This window comes from Leptosomus discolor, chromosome 2 (assembly GCF_034619465.1).
Source record: "Leptosomus discolor isolate bLepDis1 chromosome 2, bLepDis1.hap2, whole genome shotgun sequence".
Lineage (NCBI taxonomy): Eukaryota > Metazoa > Chordata > Aves > Leptosomiformes > Leptosomidae > Leptosomus > Leptosomus discolor.
Genome location: NC_141392.1, coordinates 114,096,659 through 114,104,871, shown reverse-complemented (window position 1 = coordinate 114,104,871; position 8,213 = coordinate 114,096,659).

Below are 8,213 nucleotides of genomic sequence, written 5' to 3'. Positions count from 1 at the left end.
ATGTGACTCATTTAAGTGTTTGAGTGAAAGGAGGAATTGATGCAGGGTGATATGGAAGTTATTGAAGATCAGAGGAGCTATGAAAAGAAATATTTTTTTTAAAGGCACAGAGAAATAAAGTTATAAGGACTACTGGAGTAAGGTTATAGAAAGAATTGAAGGGAAACACTGAAATAGTTAGGACAATAAGAGGTCCAATAACAGATATAGCTGTAAGTTAACAGTGATTTTTCTAAATGTTCATCTACTTTCTGTTTTTCTTCTCTGCTTTTTTTTTTACATTGAAAAGAATGTGATATGTGCTATCATTTAATTTAATTTAATTTAAAGTGTTGTCAGTATATCAACATCTGATATGTATCAACATGCCCCATAAATGAGCTTTGTGTAGGTGTGAGAAGGAGGAAATAAGGTCCTGCCCACCATGCAATATGGTAACAGGAGAGATGTTTTAAGAAATTTTATCAGTAATGCAAGCAATTTTCTGGCAATGATTAATATTGCTATACATTGATGATAAGCAGGACATGTGAGAAGATAAAAGAAATCCAAAGATGCTAAAGTTATGGGGGTGCTATTATAGATCATCCTTTTGATAAAGCAAAAAGGATATCTGCTGCAGAGAAGATGAATGAGATGGAACTGGGTTTAAAATTACTTGACTAGTTCAAGAAAAACTTTTAAGATGTGTAAGTGAAATAAAATGAGTGCAAGACACTAGCAGTAGGACTCAACTTGTAATTTAAGGCACTGAAATTAGGTGTTAATTCATAGATGTTTACATGGTCACTATATACCTGGAGTTCCTTTTATAGCCTATGGAAAGCTAATCAAGACAGTGAACTGAACCTAGAGAACTAATTCAGTTCATCCTAAAATAAACACCTACACTGAATCGCTCTCCAGACTCCAGTGACTGTAATAGCATCCAGATATCAACTTTCAGTTAGGTGTCTACAGACATCCAGATTCAGGTCTCTTAACCTGAACCGCAAATTAGATTTCTACGATGTTGGTACGTGTATCTGGTCACCCAAGGCTTCTCTGTAATCAACAGAGAAAAATGAGTACTTCTAGGGTGAGATCAATTTGTGTTATTTTAAATATATATTTAAGGATGAAATTAATTGTGCATTAAAAAGACCTGTTTTCTTTTAAAAAGAGTTGGTATCTGGTGAGATGAATCCCCCTTGCCTCCTGCATGGCTACTTAGCTGAGGGAGGCGAAAGAAAAGACAAGAAGTAGTAAATCAGATTAGCATAAAAATGTTTAAAGGCTAATAATAGATAGATAGATTAATAGAAGATTATTGAAGTACACTATGTTGTTACATAGCTTCATTAGCAGCATTAATGTATGTTTGAAAGAAGTGTTCAGAAATATAGAATCATAGAATCACAGAATCATAGAATCGTCTAAGTTGGAAAAGACCTTTAAGATCATCGAGTCCAACCGTTAACCTAGCACTGCCTAGTCCACCACTAAACCCTGTCACTAAGCACCAAATCTGCACGTGATATATATGTCTGATGTTATCTTGTACACCCATGTTCCTGTTCCACTCATGCGAGAAATAATACATTGGAGTTGAAGCACATTGTGGTTTACCCAGACTTGTTTGGCCTGAAGTAGAGCTTTTAGAGAAATGTTTCTAACCATAATTATTGAGGATGTGACTCAGGAATGGTGTTTGGGAACCCTGACCAAAACTAATGATTGTAGGAAAAAATGAGAAACAAAAAGTCCTCAGAAACACAGTTTACAGTACATTTTTGATGACCAGGTTTCTACAGAAAACTGAGTATGTTTGCACCCCTGTTAGATTTTGTTTTACACTAAGAATTTTCTCTTACTAAAGGGATCACCAAACATGTTCCCAATTTCTTAAGAGTGGACAAATACCAAGCATGAGCCTCTAAAAATCTCTTAAAAAAAATAAAAAAGCATTGCCACTTTCAGGGAGAGGCTATTAGGTATCACCATTCTCATTTTAGCACCTGATTTAGGAATCTAAATAGCATTTTCTAGCTCTTTAGTACCAAATTCACAGGTGCTGTACAGGTGCCTAAACACCTTTTAGTTTCACAGGACGAATATTTATCCAAACCATTTGGTGTTAGGAAACTTTGTACATTTGAGTATTACATGCTGTCACATCTGTCTGTTGCTGGGTTGTATTTGCTTTTTCATCCACCAGCACCCCCAAGCCCTTCTCCACAGGACTGCTCTCAATCCACTCATTGCCCAGCCTGTATCTGGGCTTGGGATTGCCTCAACCCAGGTGCAGGACCTTCCACTTGGCCTTGTTGAACTTCATGAGGTTTGCAGGGGCCCGTATCTCCAGCCTGTCAAGGTCCCTCTGGTTGGCATCCCTTCCCTCCAGTGTGTTGACCTCACCACACAGCTTGGTGTTGTCAGCAAACTTGCTGAGGGTGCACTCGATCCCACTGTCCATGTCGCTAACAAAGACGGTAAACAGCACCTGTGCCAATACCAACCCTTGAGGAACGCCGCTTGTCACTGGTCTTCACTTGGACATCGAGCTGTTGACCCCACTCTTTGAGTGCGACCATCCAGCCAATTTCTCAATCACCAAGTGGTCCATCCAATCATAGAAGACCATTCCTCTCCCCAAATCCATCATTATAGAAGATAGAAAGCAGATAGAAAGCAGTAAATACTTAAAGAAGACAAATGAGATTGGGAAACTGGGAGCATAGAATAAGAAAAAAGAAATAATCTTATTTACTGTAAAATGAAAATGTCTCCACATATCTAAACAATGTCAGATGGAAGAACTATATAATGGCAAATTATATACCTCACAATTAGAGCAGCTGTGGTAGTATATATGGAGCCTAACAATGATTACGCATACAAAATGTAACTCAGCAGTTCAGAGATCAGTAACAAATAGGTCATAATTCAGTTATAAATCTGATAAATTTTGAGTCTGATAAATCTACACACCCATCCATTTCATCATGGAGTTAAAAAATACTTGCCATTAATTGTACTTATATTGTAGGTACATTTTTTTTCAATTTTTGCATTATTTAGGTGCATCATATTATGATCATAAATACAGGAAACAAAACACCTTTCTTTGTTTGCTTTTTCTTCAAAGGACCAAGTGGATGGTCTTGTTACTTAGTCTGTTAAAATAGACACTTGGCTTTATTTCGCAGGGTTCATGAATCAACACCTATGGAATCCCTTCGGTGCATGCAGCATGTACATTAATCTATACATACAGCATACATACAGGAATCTTCACAGCTCAGAGATCAAGAATTCATTTTATCTTCTCTGGTCACCTGCTGATCAAATATATACCTAAGTAATCTCACTGAAAGAAGGATCTGGTAGGGGCACAAAGCTGGATGACAATCGCGGATCTGCAGGTAGGGGAAATTACCGCCTCATGCAACCGAACAGGAAAATGTCTGGTTTACTGTGGCTAAGGCTCCTTGCAGGGACAGCACAAGCAAACAGGCAGGAAAACCGGGCGTATGGTGGCAGGTTGGAAAAGGTAGCCCAGAGAATGAAAGCTTTCTGGGCACAGACCAAAGGCTCTGGATTCAGGCAATTGCTGAGGCAAGCTGGTGCTCTGCTTATCAATGCTCCGGTAATAGCCAGGAGTGCTGTGGCAAAAACCGCTGTGCTGGCCCTACGGTCAGCTTGCCTTCCGCGTTTTGCACTGTTACTTTCCTGTGAGATTTCGGGAGGCGCTGTGTGTCTCCTGTCTCTACTGGTATCCCTTCTTACGTTGAAGGGGGTTGTTGTGACACCTCAAATCCCTTTAAGTTTGATGGCTTTGGGCTCCTGAGAGAAGAGACATCACATGCAGTTTAGGTATAAAGGGGAAGAGAAAGGCGAAGGGGAAAAAGGAAAGGGGAATTGGACACAAGGAAAAGAAAGGAACCCAGGTATAAATCAAGAAGCTTTTGCCGAGCGTGTGATAACATGGTACATTAAAAATGTCATTAAATTCATGATCTCAAAACTTTAAATAAAACTAAATCTTCTGATTTAAACCAGCTATAAGCCAGGAAATTCAGGCTTAAGAATGGGATCCTTTTACAGTAATTTTATTGTAGCTTGCTTTATCAGTATACTCACCAGGAGCAAATGCACCCTCTGCAAATTATCCACATCGTCAAATTTCAAGCAGTCCTGCCAAGACCTGGTGATAAGTTGCTATAACAGCAGCTTGGGGTTTGAGAAATCCACTTTCCTTCACACTCATGGCAACAGGTGACCTAGTGGTAATGACATCATTAACACATTTCACCTTTTTAAGCTGTCCCACTGGTTTACTTATACTAGTTTATGGAGGAATCACTTCATTTTGGTGTTTCAAGTCTCTTATTTTCTTAGTGCTATTTTTAAGAAAATAAACAGAAAAGTGGAAGGAGACCATCCTCTGGGATATGTGATTTGGGATGAAACCATCTGATTCCATCAGCAGATTTTGTCTTGTGTGAAAAAGAACTTGGGAATTTTTATAGCAGATCAGATAAGATTATGATCAATCTAATTAAGTTTTCCCCTCATGAATTGGCAATACCCGCTTTTTAATAAGCAGTTATTAGGTACTTGCCACATTTTCTAACAGATTCTCTGAACAGATATGTTTGCATTTGTTATGCAAATGTAGGTACGTATATTAAAAAAAAAGGAATAGTGTCTAAATTCATTGTTTGACTGAGTCCTTACCAACTCTTCACTCTAGATACACATGCAGAAGGACCTTTTGTTACTGTTGTGGCTATGTCTCTGTGACCCTTCTGGGTACTGATTCTTCAGAAAATATTACTAAATGAATTGTTTACCTCTTATTTTCAAAAGCTATCTTTCCTACACCTCTCAATTCTTTTTATCATGTAAATACAAAAGAATTGAAACCCACTATCTTCTATTTAACAATGGTAACATATAATAACGTCCTACAACTGAGATTTTTGTTTACAAAAACATTTGTAAACTTCCTTGAAAACTTGCTCCCTACAGCAACAATATGAAAAGAAACCATTTAACTCCTGAAAGTTATTTAAAAGATTTTAAAAAAAGACAAACCCAAAGTACTGGTAGTACAGCAAGTAGCAGCAAACAGTACAGTATATGGGAGCATTTCTGAATGGTATGGGGCCAGATTCTATCTCCACTGACATCAGCTGTACGTTTATCACTGAATCAAAAGGTCCAGGCCAAGACTCCCACACTGAAAAAGAGGCTTTCAAATGGGATTTGTGTTGAATATCAAACAAAACTGAGTATTTGACACTTTTATTATACTCTAAATGCTTGGGTACCACAATACAAGACAGAAATGCGTTGTCTCAAGCTGTCTTCAGCTACCTAACGGGAGGTTACAGAGAAGGAAGGTGGAGCCAGACTCTTCTGGGAGGTTAAACACAAAAAGGCAGGAGGCAATGGACAGAGTTTGCAACAAGGAAAACTCGAAACAGTAGGAAAATTTGTCAGTCATGGTAGTCACAAAACAAAATGTGTTGTCCGGAGAGGCTGTGGAACACCCATCCTTGACGACATTCAAACCTTGGCTGTGTATGACCGAGCAACCTGATCTGACCTAGAATTTGGCCCTGCTCTGAGTGGAGGATTTGGGCCAGATGGTGTCCAGGAGTGGGAAGGGAAGGGAAGGGAAGGGAAGGGAAGGGAAGGGAAGGGAAGGGAAGGGAAGGGAAGGGAAGGGAAGGGAAGGGAAGGGAAGGGAAGGGAAGGGAAGGGAAGGGAAGGGAAGGGAAGGGAAGGGAAGGGAAGGGAAGGGAAGGGAAGGGAAGGGAAGGGAAGGGAAGGGAAGGGAAGGGAAGGGAAGGGAAGGGAAGGGAAGGGAAGGGAAGGGAAGGGAAGGGAAGGGAAGGGAAGGGAAGGGAAGGGAAGGGAAGGGAAGGGAAGGGAAGGGAAGGGAAGGGAAGGGAAGGGAAGGGAAGGGAAGGGAAGGGAAGGGAAGGGAAGGGAAGGGAAGGGAAGGGAAGGGAAGGGAAGGGGAATCTGTTTAATTTTGCATGTTCAATCCTTTGACAGTACTTTCCTAGACTTTTGTAAAGAGATAGTGACAGATCATTTTGTCATTTATTTTTGTTCAGAATATGATTTGCATCTGCCAGGATAGTATTTGGCCAGTATTCAGCTGTCATTTTTTTTTTTTTAATGTTATACTAAGTCTGACTGTAAACTCATGTTAAGAAACCCCTGTTGGAAGTCAAGCAGGCACAGGTTAGAAAGATAATACAATGGGTGTTTGAAAAGCTTTCCTTCAAAAAGACTCATGTGACTTGTACCTTGTTTGAAAACAGTACAACAGCAGTTCAACTAAAATTGCTAATAAAATGAGGTTTGAAAATAGTTTTTGGTTTTAGCTAGTAAAATTAAATGTACTTGTGATTGTCCACACCAATTGTCTCTGCTTAGGCTTTGTCTGTTACTGTTTTTTCACTGTACTGGGAAAGTGGAAGAAGCACAATCAAGTCCACATCAAGGGAATGAAAACAATGATTCTATTTATGGAGTGATTGTGGTCCTCAAGTCCGAATTTAGAAGATATTAAGTCTAATCAGGCCAATTCTTCAAATAGCATAAACTTGTGTAGGCCTAGCTGAATCCAAACGGCGTTGTACCAGTTTGTGCCCGTTGAGGATCTTTATTTACTGCACTGAAGTATTAGCAAGTACAGTTCCCAGTGTTCTTGGTACAGAAGCTGTCTGGGGCCCAAGAATGCACAGGTTATGGGTACACCACGCTACTGTAGGGCATGGACATATGACATCCATGACTGTGGTGATTTTGCCTCCATATTGCTCTTACTCCCCGTTACCTCATGGCAAATGTGAGATGTTCTCTACCTCCATCTCCAAGCAAGCTACTTCCTTTGTGGCTAAAGTATGGGCAGCAGATGTCCCAGACCAGCTCCTTGCAAGTTGAGCCTTAAACTACTTACTGGCCATTTGGTCATTAATCCACACCTTATTTTTCATGTTCATTGTGGGGAAAGACAATGGCAGAAATACCTGTACAGACTAGAAAATAAAACCACTCCTTGGTCTCAAGCTTACCAAAATGACCAAATGTATTTCACAGACTTTTACACATCTTGCGCCTGCCACACCAAATGCCATCAGACCTCTTGAAACAAGTACCTGCCAATGTTCATTTTCATTTGATACACACTTCACAGCTCTCTATCTTCCCTGGGATTTATAATTTTACTAACTTAGCACAAGTAGTAACAAATAAGATCTTCAGCTACAAACAAGAGCATTAATTCTCCTATGCAATGGTGGGTCACTTTAGGGATAAGCCTTTTGTAATGCAAGTAAGAACAGCAGTCAAGATCTTTGTTTACCACTAGTATTTTCTGTGCTGTAGAGCAAGTGTACCTCCATCATTTACTTCTCCACCTGTCTACCACACTGAGGCCAGTCCCTTAGCAGAGGCATGCTAGCCATGTTTCTGATCCCTCACAATTCTCTGTGTACAGTGGATATTCCAGAAGTCTTCACAAGACACAGGAGTCTTTCCGTTATATTCAGTCCCCTGGGATGATCACAAGAGCCATCTGAAGTATGAAAGAATAGGAAAATTGTTCTTACTACAATTACTTTTTAACCAGAAATGGAAACGTCCTGCCTAGCTGACTTTTCGTAAAGCGTCACCTAGAGTTCGAGAGTTTAAGTGCCCAGGATATGGGACCATGTTTTTTTATTTTGTGAACATTGCAAAATTTGAGATTTTATTTAAAAGAACTCCATTTGAAAGAAAAATAGTAAATGGCACATCATGTAATTGCTATTTATTTTCATAAACATGAGGTATTTCAAAGTGCTATAAGACGCAGCACTAAATGTACATCGTTGGAAGAAATTAAACACAGAACTTTGCAGTTACCCAGTTCTATGCACCAAACATTAACAAATACATTAACTGGAAGAAACAGGCTAGGAAAAGGCATATATAGTAAATTTCTTTACAAAAGTTTCTTAGTTCAAAAAAGTGATAAAGTAATATCTACTCAAAACTTTCACAACTCATTTTCATACGAAAATATAAGTATCAAATTTAGTTATGTATCAGCATCATACTAAAGTATACAGGCAATGTAAGAATTAGTACAGTACATAACAGAGATTAACAATATATTTGTATACAAAAACATGCTCCTCAAACATTGAGGTATTACAGTACTTAGGTAT